At 44.4% G+C, this 16228-nt stretch overlaps 1 pseudogene; it reads left to right on the top strand.

Annotated features, from left to right (window-relative positions):
* The first annotated feature begins 2989 nt into the window (after positions 1–2989).
* On the top strand, positions 2990–15850 carry LOC102379963 (annotated as a pseudogene).
* Positions 15851–16228: the final 378 nt, after the last annotated feature.

Raw genomic sequence — 16228 nt, 5'->3', positions numbered from 1 at the left:
TTACACACTAGAGGGTAGGGAATGGATCCAGGTGAATCTGGAAAGGGTGGAAAAATGGGCGCAACAGAATAGGATGCTGTTCAACAAGGACAAGTGCAAGGTGCTGCACCTAGGGAGAAGGAATCACCAGCAGTCTTACAGGCTGGGGGTGACCTTCTCAGCAGCACAGTAGCAGAAAGGGATCTCGGAGTCATTGTTGACACCAAACTGAACATGAGTCGTCAATGTGATGAAGCGATCAGTAAAGCTAACCACACGTTATCATGCATTAGCAGGTGCTTGATAAACAAGTCCAGGGAGGTGATACTTTCCCTCTATGCAGCCTTGGTCAGGCTGCAGCTGGCGTCCTGAACCTCTTTACAGTAAAGATTGCCAGAATTTGGAATGGGCTTCCAAGGGAGGTGGTGCTCTCCCCTACCTTGGGGGTCTTTAAGAGGAGGCTGGACATGCACCTGGCTAGGGTCGTCTGACCCCCAGTGCTCTTTCCTGCCCAGGGCAGGGGGTCAGACTCAGTGATATGCTAAGGTCCCTTCTGACCCAAACATCTATGAATAGAGAGGATGTGGAATCTCCCTGACTGGAAGCTTTTAAGTGCAGGTCAGACACTTGGTTGGGATGATCACAGCTTGAGTAGGATTTGGACTGAATGGCCTATGTGGAAAAAAGAAAGGGGAACTCCAGGCAGGACTAGATGTTGCAAGACAAAAGTGGGAGGGCAGATAGGTCACAGACAACCTCTCTCATTAGGAAACATGATCCACAGCTTCTGGGATGAGCAGTGCAGACAGTGAAAACCTTTCTGGGATATAGAAGATGGGCAGGGCAACACAAAATCTTGCAAAAGCATGAATGCTCATTGCATCCCACACCAGGCCCTGCACGTAAGCCTACTTTTTACAATTGCATCACTGCTCCAGATGTCTGGCCTGCCAGAAAGTGGGATTGTCAAACATTTCCCATTCTCCCAGTCCCCAGTATCCTCTTACTCACCATTTGTAACTCATCCTCTTATCCCTTACTCAACCTCTGGGGGTGGGAGACTATTTTTAGGATCTGTCTCTGTGTGTATCGGGACCTCTAGCTTTCCATTCCAAATTTCCCACATTTGAGAAGCACAGACAGTGGCTGCAGGGAGTGGTGATGAGGTATGGCTAGGCTTTGGTACAATTTATATTCATATTGTTTTACCCCTTGTAGGGGGACCTGGACCAAAGATACTCACCGGGGTGTGGCCCAGGTGTTGCACTCTCATTGAGTGTTTAGCCCCCTTATCTATATCCTGCCTGTCACAACTTGCTGCTAATGAAAAGGATATAAGGAGGTGGTACCTGACTGTAGTGAGGTACAATGAGATGGGCGCAGATCTCAGTGTCCAGGTGCCTTCTGTGGGGCTTCATCTCCCCTAGAACCCACCCCTTTCTACTCGGGTGTTCCTGTGATGGTATCGGGGTAGGTGCCTGGTCCTCTAGGCTCCTGCCTTAACGTGATGGGAAAAAGGTCCGACATGGAGAGAAAAACAAGGTGGTGTCGAACCAACGTGAGCTGGCCGAGCCCTGTTACTCTGGCAAGGGTCTACCACCAAGACAGCTGTACTGCATAGGAATTAATAACGCAATATAATTTAAATGGTCATGTCCATTATTTAATCATGGGCCTATCTTCAGCCTTGCTGCCTTCCAGCATCAATCTTTTTCTCAGGCAGCTAAGGCTTTTTGGGTTTTGCCCCTAGTCACAAGCCTGATTCATAGAGAGGGCCTGTATCAGGCCAACCCCTGTAGGTAATTTGGGGTCACAGATACTATGAACCTCTGTGAGGCCCTTGTAGGTACCTGGCATCCAGCATCCGCAGGGTGGTCAGGTTCCCATCTTGGGAGCCCGGGTCATGCTAGTGTCCCATGGGACATCCTCACCCCCATTGAAGGAAAGCAGCCTAGTCCATTGCTTATGCCAGTGCCTTCCCCTTCCTAGAGCTGGTGCTGCTCTATAAAGGAAGTTACAGGTTGACCTGAGCCAACCCAGACCTCTGCAGTCCCCCACATACCCTTGGCCCTTGCCCTTGCCCTGTGGCCCTTGCCAGATGCTGAGATCCCCTGCAAAGCTTATCATCACCTGCAGCTCCAGCTTCCAGGCTCTAGGCACTACCAGGCATGCCAGCCACTTGCTCTTGGCCCTGCCCAGGCTCCAGGCCCAGGTGGAGCCAGGCTTCCTGCTTTCAGCCCTGCCCAGGGGACGGGCGTGTGAGGAGTGCATCACCTGTCACTTCCCTGTCCTCCCTGGGGGGCGAGCATGGGGGGAGGGGGGTGCTGCCTGCCCACGGGCCCATTGCCTGCTGCCTGCAGAGCACCCCAGTGCTTGTCACTGCTGCAAGTGAAGGGCCAGGCCTGCATCCCTGCTACATCCCTCTTTGAGGGAGGGGTGGGGTCAGATGTAAAAAAGTATATTGCTTTAAAAACACCAGCAATATACCTGCACTGCTGGAGAAAGGCTGGGTGTAGTAGGGCACAAAAGCTTTTGGTGACCCAGTCTCAGCTCTTTCCACTCCCTGTAGTGAGAGGTGACAATTATTTGGTGAGGTTCCTTTTGTACCATTCACATCAGGGACGTGACAAGGAAGGGGGAAGGATAAACCACAGTTAGGGCATTTTCACTTCCTAAAAGTGAGACACTGAAATTCCTTTTGATTATGAGATATCTTGAATACATACCAGGAAGAGTTGCAGCTGCACTCAGGAGCTGTAATGAGGCATGTTTCATCAATATAAAAGCTTCTGTGGCATGGGCAGGGAGACAGCACAAATCATCAGCAGTGTGTATGTGAAGAGGGTACATCCTGGCAGTCAGAGTTGCTCTCTCATGTCTCTCTGCTTCTTAACTAATTTTCAGGCCTTTTTATCTGCCTTGTGTGTGTTACAAGCAAGATCACTGAACCTGTTTTCTCCAGGACAATTTCTCCTGAGCATCCCCAGAGAAAGATTAGCTTGCAGCCATCATGCTTGAGGTGATACAGATAAGAAACTTGAATGAGCCAATGGTTGCTGGTGCCCAGGTAGCCAGCTCCTTCTATGACACGGGACTGCTGGTGGTGGTTGAGAAACTACTACAACTGGACCAACTCAACTGCCCCAGCACATTCCCTCAAAGACACGCAGCAGAAAGCCATCTCTAATTTCCACATTATCTACTTGATTCTAGACCTAAGCCTCTAGGTGTCAGTTTATGGCCTGGCAAAGCTTGGGGACAGAAAGAACAGGAAGATCACCATTGGTTTGCTCCTCCTGGGCTACCTGGTCTCTAGGTCCTTTCTGCTCCTTTTGATCCTGCTCCTGCTCGAGCTGCAGGAGCTGCTGCCTGAAACAGCTTGACTGCAGGCTTCACTACCTACGGGGCAGGTATCATGGCTCTGGGGTCATTGGGCTCCTCTGAAAGTAGGGGGTCTCTGCGTCTCATCATTATCAAGTTGATCTAGAGGATGACAGACTTCTTGGGAAGCATTGCATCTGGGCACATCTTTGTCCATTTCAACCTTCACTATCACCAGGGCACTGTGCTGGTGGCTTGCAGCATTGCCTACTATATTTTGCACTTCACCTACAGCCTCTTTGTCCTTAAAGTCCCCCAGACAGAAGGCACCCACCAAGCTTCAGCAGATAAAAGCAAAGCCAAGACATAGATCAGCTTGATAGTCTTCTGCCACCTGATGAAAGGACTGTAGGGAATTGGAAGTGAGACTGGTGTGAGAAGGAAGGCCACACACCTGTGATGCCCTCAAAACTCATCATCGCCATGCTCTTTGTGGGGGCTGTCATGACCTAGCGGTTCCAGGAGACATAGGTGTGCTCCAGCTCTTTGTGCTCAAGGAACCTTTAAGTTGGAATGGGATTCAGGTTGGCTACGGGAATGCTGCTGGCTACGTGATCTTCCTCACCAACTTCCTGGGAGTGTTTTTCTTCTCCAAATACTTAAGGGACACTGCCATGATCATGATTGAGCTACTTTCCTTTAATGCTGGTATTCTCATCAAGGCCTTTGTGGGAAGGACTTTTCAGTTCTACATCAGCAAGTTAAAATGTTCTGTGTCACCGGCTGCAGCCACGGGACATGAACACTGATGATCTAATATGCCATATGTTGCAGGCAGGCTTCAAAAGGCAGTGATGGCAGGAGAGAGGTTTTTTAACTGGTCTGTTTCCTCACAGGGTAAAGCTCAGGGCTGTTCATTTCACTGAAAACTTCAGAGCAGGAAATGCTGGGCATTTGGGGGTGAAATTCAAACTTGCTTCCAAAAGTAATCTCCCACACAGAGTAAACAGAGTAAATTATACACCCACACAGTCTTCTCAGGATTTAACTATCAGGGAGCCAAGATGATGCTTAGTGTGATAAGCCACTTCCTTCTCCTCTGCCTCTCCATTTCCACCCACTCATTCTTCTTACAGCCAACTTTGCTCTCAGGTAACAGGGTGTTCCCACCTCCAACAGGTGGCCAAAGGAGTGACCAGAGCAGACCTATGACCCCTTTCCTCCTCAGATGGAGGTAGGCCTGTGATCCCAAGCTGTAAATCTCAAGCCCTCATCTAAAATTTAGCACATGTGTAGCCCCTCACATTTAAGTGTTTGTTTCAGATCCCTCTTTCCCCCTCTCATTGTTGGATTAACATTGTTAAACCCTATGTTCCAAGGTTGAAGAGGGGTTTGAGTACTTTTCCCGTTCATTTTTAAAACATATATTTTGCTTATTTTAAGCACTAGGTAATGCTCATTACTTTTAGATAGACCCTGTCCCACTTAAATAGGTGATTAGTGCACTGTGCATAGGAGTAAGAATCATTTACAGCTGTGAATGCAAGACAAACAACATTGCAGTGAAACTATGTGAACTATTGCCTTGCGTAAGGGAAGGGCTTTGGCAATAATGATAAAAGTTTTGCTTACCTTTATAAAGATGAAACAAAGGCATCATCCACTTATGGTGCTGCTTGGTTTGTAAGATGCTAATTACTTGTAGGGTGATAGCACCCAAGAACCCTAGCCCTGGACCATTATCCACACGTGTTAGCGCTACACGCAAGAGAAAATGAATTCTTGCTCCTAAGGCCTTACAACTGGTTTGTCCTTCTACCAAAAGGACAAACCAATGCCAGAGGCATCTCTCCAGTAAAGAAGCTGAATAGAAAAAGTGATCTGGGGGCTCTAGTCCATTCAGCTTGGTGGAACTATGCTCCAGTGCAATGAGCATGTGTGTTGCTGCTTGACTTCGCAGAGTCTCTCTCCTAGCTGCCAGCTGGAGCAGGCTTGTCCTTCCCATGGGACAACTTGGAATGGGACAAAAATCTACACTGCAGCATATGTTAAAAAATCATAGGAACAGAAGTGAGCTAAATAAAACTTATGTAACAAAACCATACTGTAGGATTTACTACGTGCTCTTTAGTAAATTGCTGATGCCTGAGAGTTATTTGAACTGCCTAATCTACTGGGGGAGAGCATTACCAGGGAGCAGGCTCTCGTAACAAGAATTAAGTCTTCTCCTTTATTGTTACAGCTTGGACAGTGATGTTGTTGGCTTTTGTTCCTCTACCAGTCATCAGATCTGTGTTGTCCAAACATGTAAAAAATCGTCCTATGGTGAGTATACTGATTTTCTTGTTGACTGGAAGAGTGGGAAAAAAAATCTCAATTGGGTCTTTTTCTCTCCATTAGCAAAAAGGGGAGGTGAAAGTTATGTGGTAATTGCTGCCAACTGCAAGCTGTATAATAAAATCATAGCAATCAGAACCCAGGAAAGCCATCTGCAAAATTAGTTTGTTTTGTTCAGGATAACTCTGCACATGCTTCTTCAGTTGCTTACCCACTTTTAAAACATCCCAAACTATGCTTTCCCCACATGCTCTGGGAGATCACTGAACACCGATGCATCCAGCTTAGAGAAGGGGAAGGAAATATTTAGGCAGTTCCATTGCTGAACAACTTTGATGCTATAGGATGAGCAGGGGGTGGAGTGGATCATCTCCGTCACCCTGTTCCCCTCCTGTTAGTGTCTCCTTTTGCTTTTAGACCCCAGTTTTCAGCCATTAGGGCCAGAAGGTTCATTGTGACAGTTATGAAAATTATGCCAGTTTACTCTTGTGTTACATATGTATTTTTAAGTTACCTTTTTGAAGAAAAAATAGTGGGTTGTAGGTATTTAAACATGTAGCTTTTCCACCAAGTACAATGTCTAGAAAAAGTGACAACATTTGTATTAAGCTCTATTTGGAAGGAATCTAGAATTCAGTTAAAAGGTATAATGTGTTTGAAGCTATCAATTAAAGCTACTCTAATTAACATGTCAGTACATCAAAACAGAAGTTATTTTACACGTAAAACAGATGAACAAAAGATGGTTCTTCCTTGATTTACTAAATTGAACCAGTCATTCCTGTATACTGTGTTCATCAGCATGTCAGCTTTCATAATGGTCCTTTTCCTACTTCTTTTCTTGATTTCTCCACTTCAAATGAGTTAGAACTGCCTTTTTATCTCCTTCATAGCAGTTTATATTATGTGACCTTAGGTTAAAAACTAGCTTATTATGCCAAACATATATATTAGTGAAGTTTCATTTTGATCATGGAAAAATGTGGATTTTGGGTTACTTTTTTAAATCTGAACATCGGGCATATTTTTTTATCAGAGAAAATGAGGATCCCTGGTGATCACTGGAGTGATTACCTCCACACTCTACAACAAAATTTATCAATGGACACTGGACTGGTACAGTGGCCCATTCTATTTCATTTTGTCTTGCATCATCAGTTGCCTAAGTATCTTCTCCATCAGGTAAGGAGCAGAAAGGTTTCAATTTGGAGGGATTTCCCCTTAAGGTGCCTTGCTTTAAAGGGGGCAGGTGGTAGAGCAGGATTTATATTATGGGGGTGAGGGCATTGTTTTTTTAAAAGATCCTTCCTAGATGAAATGAATCAGCAGTTCCACAGTGCAACCCCCTGACTGAAGCAGGATCAGCCGTATCCAAACCATGCCACAGAAGTCCTTGTCTAACCTGTTTCTAAAACAGCATGATCAATCCTCCTGCCTTTAGGAACGCACTGGTCATTAAATGATATTACAAATCTATAGAAGCAGATGCACATAGTTAGGGATCGACACTGTGGAAGCCTGCACACTGAAAAGATTGCCAATCATGAAACAAAGTGTAAAAGCAACTTGTGAGAAGTCAGAACGGTGCTACTTGAAAGTGAACCCGCTTCAATAGTCCCAGCAAGATCTCAGTTTAAAGCCAAAAGGTAATTGAGAAGGATGAATGTAGCACTTCAGCTTTGAAATGTGATTTGAACAGCTGTTAATGATTAACATTTGCTTCCTCGTCATCCCTTGGACTACATTGTCGCCTTCAAGCAATGTTCAGCATCTGGCTCCTCTGAAGTTCAGACAGACTGATAGCATGCAACGGCAGTTTTTGAGTACTGGAGCCATGGTGCAGGGTGGAGCACTCTGGATTACTGCCTCGCTCAGAGGATTTACAGGAAAATGTAAGAACTGGGTCTGTCACTATTTTTAGTCCCTGTGGTTTAGGCAGAAATTGCTAGCAGTCCCCATAAAGACATCTCTGTGCTAGTGGTATCCGTGTGACCAAATGCCATCGTGAGTAGCCAGCAGGCTGAGACCAAAGCACTCAATAGGCATAAACCCACTGCTCGCCAACAACAAGAGGACTGCCGTGCTGTTTTACACAAAGAACAGTTGCAGACCATTTTTGCAAGTTAGTCCATCATTAGATTTCAGATTGTGTAAAAGGGAAACTGCCACCACAGCTAGTAGGTCCAATCCCCTCTAGCTTCCACTGTAACTGGAAAGTCCATTAACTTAGTGATTGCAGAGAAGTGAAGTGCAAGGCTCAGACCAAGTTATTAGACAAGATTTGAGGGGGGGGGGAGTGGAGTAGGGGATAAGAGAATAACCACCTGAGTCAGAATAACCACTTCATCCACTGAAAAATCCTCAAGACATTTTCAGGCACATTACCTGGTAGCAATAAATCTTTCCTCCCCAGGAAGAACCAATGAGGGATTAGGAAAGTGTTAAGGGCAGCCAAAGTTAAAAACAACAAGCAAAAACAAACACCAAAACCACACACCACAATACACACACAATGCTTGGCCATATTGCAGAGTGTATTAATCTGCATGTGATTAAAAAATGATACTATGAAGGTTTGGGACTTTGACTCAAGTATACTCAGAATTCAAAGGCCTTATGCCTATTAGAGCGGAGACTGACATAATCTAGGACAAATCCTCAGTATTTCTAATCTTAACTCGGCTTTTCCTGGAAGAAGACTAATAAAAACTCAATGAAACATACAAATTGCTGAGAAATTTCAAGTTTCTCAGGGCAGGCACTGCTATTCTGTTTGTACAAGATGGCCAGACTACTATGAAACAGTCAGTTGTATGTGTGCAATGCCTTCTCAAGTGATCTGTATTGTAATTTATAATCTTCATGCACTCACCCTGCACCATGTACTGGTACAGGTAGACACGTTCCACACTGGCCATGAACTGAAGCTGGAAGGCCTGTGTATTTCATGGAGCTTCTTATCTAAGACCATAAATTTCGTTCTGGTATCTCCCCAGAGTCCTCTAGAAATGTCATATCCATACAGTTTTAAAAGGAAGTTTGGGGGAGGAGAAGCACTTCCCATCCAAGAGCTAGAGAAAGCTTTGGACGGGAGCCAAGAGGAACCATCCCTTGAGAAAATGGGAGCTGAAGCATGAGGACTGAACATCCCTTCAGTCAGAGAAAAGTGGTGTTCTCTCCACAGCAAGCAGCACATGTAGGAAGTTCAGAGCATGAACTGTACCACAGAGCCACCTCCTTAAATAAGAATAAAGAAAATGATTTCACACATCCATTTCAGACGAGCTTTGGTTCGAACTGAGTCCAATAAATGGTAGGATTTTTCCTGGTGTAACTAAACACAAATGGCTTAAAGAGGGAAACTTCAAAAGTGGGATGGTTTTTATCCCTCTCTTGTACCCTGCTAAGGAAAAAAAGAGTGGTTGTGTGGTTGAGACAGTGAGCTAAGACCCAGGAGCCCTGGGTTTCTTGCTTGATTCTGCGCCAGTCATTGGGCCCCAGACAGCATCTCATTCTCCTCAGACACTCAACCAAGGCAGAGTATCAATGCTGCAGTGATAACTTGGGGGTGGACACTATATAACTAACAGGCTAAGGTGGCCATCATAGAGGACAGTCCGGTTGTCTTCTGTCCTCTACTGATATGAAACCGGACACCTTTATGTCCTCTATTTTTCTCTTGAGGCATCCAGTTTCATATCAATAGAGGACAGAGTAGCAGAAAACTAGAATGTCCTCTATGATGACCACCCTATACTAGGCACAAAACCAAAGTTAGCACAAGTTCTAGCTAAGCAACAGTGGAAGAGGCAATATTAAAAAAAGCACAATTTTTACCACAACAGACAATAGACAGGGCAGTGAACTCTCCAGCAAAGTAAGGACAGATATGCCTCATGCTTTGGGTATGGTGAAGGCTACACAAAAATGAAACAGGAGTATTCTAGGTAAATAAGTAATCTTTTAATACATTTTTTTCCATTCCTTTAAATTAACTGAGGTAAAGAAACAGTGTTGTAACAAATATGCACACTAATAGTTAACAAGCATTACAATGATTTTTTACCTCAAAGTGTTTTCAGCAATACTAGTTTTGTAGTAAACAATGCACAGAATATGTGTATACAGAGATATATGAAAAAGGAGAACAGAAACATACCAGCAACTCAAGTCAAGGATACAAATTTATATTCCACAACATCTACGGAAAAAAGCACAACTATTAAGTTTGCTTGATAAAACCCACTCCAATCTGTGTGAATTAGCTAGCGGATGATATACAAAGACAAATCTTCATAGCTTTCATTGGTTTCAAATGATAGGCAAAATAATGGGAGAGTGACCAGAGTATGAAGAATAAGCCAAGTTTCTATAAATGTGTTTTATTTTTATTTTTGTTTTACCCAAAAGAGTCATAAATATAATATATAGTTTGAACACCTAGGGTGTCCCTACATGTTCTCCAGGTGGCGGGGTGGGGGGGAGGATGCTCTCAGGAGCCGCTCTAACTAAAGCGCCTGCAGCCACTCATGTGTTCAGCGCCCTGTGCTTCAAAAAGGCACAGGGGGGTGCTTGAACTAAAGCTCATTCAACGCCCTTTAGTTAAAGCACCCCTGCCACCATTTAGAAGTGCTGGGATGTTGAACACATGAGATGCCAAGGCTGCTGGAACATGGACATATTCCAACAAGCTCAATGAATTGAGTCTGCTCCGACCTGCTCTTATTGCACATGTAGCTAATGAGATGACTATCTTCAGTATGCATGCACTCACTGAGCAAAAAAGAAACTTGTTCTTAAAGTGTGCGGGCAGAATTCTATTTCATGCCAAAAGAGCCTTGCCAATTTTTTTGGCATAAACTTCCCTGAAAATGATAGGGAGCTACAAGTGCAGGCTCATAGGAAGTAGAAGAGATAGGACAGTGCTGACTAGGTTCCATACACAGCAGAGATAGGGGAATACTCTAGTTTTCTCACTGTTGCACAAACCAAAATCAGCATCATTTAGTCAGACACTGTGCAGATAACAGGTCCCAACCCTGGATCTGCATGACTAGAGCCTCTTCCCAATGGAAACCAGTGCTGTAAAGGTTCAGCTACTACTAGGACCATAGATCAGGACCTGAGCTATTTAAGTTCAGGATGACATTGGCACCCTTGACTTTTATATATATTTTAGCATTTAATCTCTGCAAAAGTGACTTATACAAAAACTTGTAGCTCTTTTAGGCTAGGGACAGAAATTAAACATAAACCATTATAAGTGATCAGAAACCAGTTCAAATCTGTAACACAACAGAAGTTCCGTACATCTAAACCACTTTCAAAACGCCAAAAAACAGTTTAACACAAACCTAGATGTAGTAGCAGACTTAACTGATTTAAGTTAAATTAGTTTATGGAACTACTGTCCCAGATCCCCTCCAGATTCATGTTAATGCACAGTCCTCCAGCATCCCAGGATGCTTTGCATCTCCCCTGCAAACCCCTCTCGCAGGGTGGGCAGACTAGCCTTGGCCCAAGCTGTCTGCTCCAGCCAAGCAGGGAGGTGTGTGCTAGTGTTTCCTGACTTCTGGCCTGGACCACTGCAGGCCTGTGGCTGCATTTCTGGAATCAAAAGTGAATGTCTGTTCACTTGCTTATAGATTCAAATGAAGCAGCTTAGACTAGCCTGAAAAGATTGAAATGATTCAGCCTCAGGCTTTTTTGACTGTATGTACTTAGCCTTAAAGAGCTGCCCTTTCTGATGAGCACTGTCTGCTTTCTTTTAAGCCAACCCCAAACTAAATACCGTTAATGATAACTTATTTCTATGTAGCAAAATGCCCTGGCAAAACTATGTCAAGCACGACTTTCAATATTGATTTAATTTCTTACAATCAAAAAGTGCTCAAAATACATTTTAAATATTGATATTTAAACCTTCACATTCCAAAAAAAGATACAAAGGGTTTTTTATTTCCTGATGGTCCCCAGTTTCAAATTATCAAAAATATATATTTGGCAAATATTAGCAAGATCTTTCTCTTAAAAAGAACAGGCATTTCCCTCTTGAATGACCTTCATTTGTTTGTAGTTAAAAAGTTTTAACATCAAAGAAAAAACTGTCTTTGTACCTTTAGTGTTTAAAGAAGGCTGAACAGAAAATTAGTTTATTAACTAAGAGACTTAGAACTTGTGCCCACACAGTTCTGCACACCCAACCAGTGGGTCAGAAGCACCAGCTATTAAAGACCAAGAGTTGCTTTTTTTTAAATTTAAGGGTTTGACGTTTTTTTAATTAAGGGTAATTTAAGTGTCTGCAGTATAGTTAAATGTTGCATGATTCCTCGAGCTACATGGGCTGTTTGAGAGCTGGGCATAAATCCTGCAAACATACCATGCGAGAGATGTTATGAGAGTCATCCCATTGAGTTTAAGGGAAATTGCTCACATACACGAAGCATTTATAGGACTATATGGCATCTGCAGATAAACTACACGGAAGCATCACCACAGAGTTCAAAAGGTACTGCTACAGCACTGCCAACTCCAGCTGTAGACCTTTCTGATGTGATCTCAACAGCTGCTATTAATGCCAAATCACGTGCAGTGGCTTTGAGATGCAGCCCATCAAATGTCACTTGGGGATGAAGCCAAGTTGAAAGCTGTTTGCTAATACATTAAGTCACTCAGCAATTTCTTGATAATTAATATAAACTGTCCTGACAGAATTTAGTTTCTCTTTCCCATATCTTCCTTCCTCACCCTCCATATCTGGCCTCTACCCCATGACCACACAGACATCCATCTCCAGGATGAGTTTCACATTATGAAGAAGCCAAAAATGATTTTGTCAGGGAACATAAAGAATAAAGTTGTGACACATCTATAATCAGTACCAGTAGTTACTGGATCAAATATCTGTAGGCAGCAGAGCAGGTCTGAAGTGCCCTCATATTTAAAATTAGAGTCATAATGAGGAGTTTTGTTTTAAAGTTCGCCCATTTTTATTGCAACAGTAAAAACCTAATGAAATCATCTGGACAATACAAAGAAAAAAACCTCCAAGCCACACATGCACCAGGGCATAGCAACAGAGTAGGAAAAGCTGAGCTCTAAACAGTGCTTGCCAAGGTGGGCTGGTGTCAAGAGTTGCAGCACCCGACAAATATTACACACATCAGAAGAGATGGAAGTAGCAGTGAATGACTTGCCGCCTCAAACAAAGCACAAGGAGCTGTGGAATCAGGAGACAATGAGAAAATGTAATGCTTTTTTGCCTGACATTAAGCAGAGTAGTCTGGAAAATTTGAGCAGCTGCATAACTGAAAACAAGTACAGTGGTAGATTAAGATTTATTGGGGCCTTGGGCTCCAGTGGGGGGGAGGGGCCTCTTCTTCTCCTGGTGCTGCCGCTGCCAAGGGCAGGGTGGGCCTCCATGCCCCATGGGGGAGGCTGGGTGGACCCAGCCAGGCTGGTGGTGGGGTGACACATGTCCCTGCTCCTGGGCCCGCAGCCAGAGCACAGCAGAGCTAAGCAGGGTGAAGGCAGATGCAGGCTTGGGTCCCAGGCACTGCCCTGGCTGGCCAGCGCCCCAGCCCCTGCCCTACTTGCTCTCTCATCGTGGAGGCCTCGACTGCTCCCCCCATTCCCCTTCCCCCTATACACTTACCTGTAGGGAGCTGTTCTCCACACTGCCCGCCTGGCTGGGCACTGGCAGAGAACCAGGGAGCTCTGGCTGGGCAGTGGCAGAGAACCAGGGATGTGTGGATGTACAGAGCTGCATTCAGACAGTAGCATGGAGCGGGGAGGCTGCTATTGCTAGTTATGTCCATTGGGATCCAGGGATCCCAGATTCTGCTCCACTGCATTTCAGTAGCCCACAGTGGGCTGGGTGGAATGGTTCCAGGGGCCGGATCCAGCTCATGGGCTATAAACTTGACACCTCTGATAGAGGGGATGTGTCCCTGTGGGTATACTGCTTTGTTTTTCTCTTCAACCGACCTTTGGCAAAATTGGGCTCCTAACCTACTCTGCTCCTATTGTCCACCCCGTCACTCTTCCCAATCCATGACCCTCAGTATCCCCTATGTTTCCTTCTTCTCCACTAGCCTCTTTGCCACTTTCTGTATAGTGTGGTAGTACCTGGAACTGTTCTTTGACCGCAGCTTATATCCACCCTCACCACCCACGTCCCATCTAAAAACACTCTTCCAGTCTTCCCATTATTTAGTCACACAAAGATACTACAGACACTATATGGAATATTGTAGGTCTGTACCCTTACTGCTTAAGGACTTGCATATTATCATAATTGCAATTCTCACTTGTGTGACATTATTAATCTAGCTTGCTACCTAGTTTTGAGTTTCCAATATTGTATATTGTGTCACTTAAAAACTGTGCGCACACGTTACTGCACATTAAGGCAGCTTAATGTGCATTTCTTTAGTACCTCACATTAGAGGTACTAAATTTATTGTGCATTAGAAAAAGTTCCTTAAGGCACATGTAGATGTGCCCAGTGATAGCAACTGCCACAGAAGTCGAGGGACAGGGCATTGCCAGGCAGTTAGAGGAAAATAAACAAATGAACACAGCCAACCAGGGGTTGACTATGGAGATTGTGAAACACATGGCTTATGTTGACAGTAGAACAAAGTTATGAATATATGAGTATCAAGCAGCAGGGTACATCTTCTCATATGCCTTCCCATCTCCATTGTTTCAATATCAACCCTAGAAGGTAAGGCTGCCAATAGAACTGAGCAAGCCACAAGACTGGATGAACGCCTCAAAGACAAAACTGCTCTCATAGCATGGGAGAAAAGGAAGGGGACAAAATCCATTTGAATGTTTGCTGAAGTAGAATTGTTCTTAAACAGAGCATTTTCCCAAGATCAGACAGTGCTTCAGGGTGCTATACAAACCTTAGCTCTGGGCAGGGGCTACCCCCACCCTTATTTAATAGGCCCCATTTGGAAGTCAGGAGACAAACTGATGCAACTTAGCTGTAATAGGACGCTGCTCACCCCTTGGTCAGATCCTCCCAAGGACAGTTCCCTTTCTGCTATTCTGCAGGTGAAACAACAGTCTTAGATCAGAAGTCAGTTCTCTTTGTCCTTTAATACCATCCATTACAATGCACAGCTGTTTGGTAAATACTGACCAAATCATCAGACATCATGGGAATGAATGAGAAAGAAAAGATGTCAATTGCTCAAGCTTCCCAATTATAGAGCGTTACCATCAATCATGAAAATAAAGTACATGATACTAAGAAAGGCAGCCACAAGACCAGAAATTTTCTCCTCCCTTACAGAAACACCAAAGGCCCTGAAAAAAAAATCTCTCTGGTCCTGTGCAAGCAGGTCCAATGTAAGGAAACCCAGATCTAAATTCAAAAGGACAATAATAATTTAGCATAATCTTGTATTATCTAGAGAGTTTGTTTCAAAACCAGGAGCTCAGAATTTCAAAGGGAAGGCTGGTAAACAAAGGCCTACTGTAGGTAAAACCAGCTATCTATACCATTTGCATATCTGCAAGGAGTCTGAGAGTCTAAGAAGCAGCATTTACTGTCAACCAGTGATGTATAATATAGGCTACACCACTCAGGTGAGCCCTAGTGCTTGGCTTAGTAAATGCAATTCCCTTTCAAAGAAAGATTGGATCTTCCCTCCCCCTGTTTGTCTCATTTTCAACTGTCCACAGAACATTGCAATCATAGAGGAAGCCATCTGCTTTATGGCATTTTGTTAACTTTGTCAGGCTCCAAAATGAGCTTCCTTGACCTACAGTACTAACATGTGACTTAAAGCATTAAAACTAAAAACTAAGACTTTTGACCATCTAAAGTTACTTCTCATTATTGATGCTTTGTGCACATCACTCATTTGGCGAAATAAAGATAAACTGGGCAAGTTCCCTTCCTACCTTCAAATTCTACTCATGTGAGTTACAAGTTACTCATGTGAGTAACTCACAAACTCAAGTGAGTTACATTTTATCCAGGTTTTGGATAAAATGTGTCACAGAGTGCTATCTCCTTAAAAATAATCTATAAATATTATTGACCTAAGAAAATTTATTATGAATGTTTCTATTGCTCTGTTTTTTTGTAGGAACAAACTTCTTGCGAAGTCAAAACAAAGGGCTTAAATTGACTGTGACAGGACGCCACCCACAGGACCCCACCCAAGCCACCAACTTACCAGCCAGCAGGTGGTAACCCCAGCTCCAGGGAAGAAGAGAGACACCCACCCCCACCAGAGGACCCGCCCTTCCACGTACTCTGAAGCAGCCTGAACCCAGGCAACTGGGCTGTCACATGGCTGGCCAGCACCACACTGGCTGGAATTGAAATGCTGACTGGCCTGGAGCACGAGAGAAAAGGGCTAAAGGACAGGCCAGAAGAAAAGAAGAGGGAATGTGTCAGAACTCCAGGAGAGTCGTGTGTTCCCCCCACCATTGGAGCCAAGAAACACCCTACACCGGACACTGCCAGGACACTGCCCACACCAAGGACCACACACAGGGTAGATCAGGAGGGGAAGCAAGTGGGCAGCATGGAGAAGCTGGGCAGAAGAATGGCTGGAGGAGTCGTACA

Source organism: Alligator sinensis, unplaced genomic scaffold (assembly GCF_000455745.1).
Source record: "Alligator sinensis unplaced genomic scaffold, ASM45574v1 scaffold371_2, whole genome shotgun sequence".
NCBI classification, from domain to species: Eukaryota; Metazoa; Chordata; order Crocodylia; family Alligatoridae; genus Alligator; species Alligator sinensis.
The sequence above is the reverse complement of the archived record's forward strand: the minus strand, read 5'-3'. Positions and strand labels throughout refer to the sequence as shown.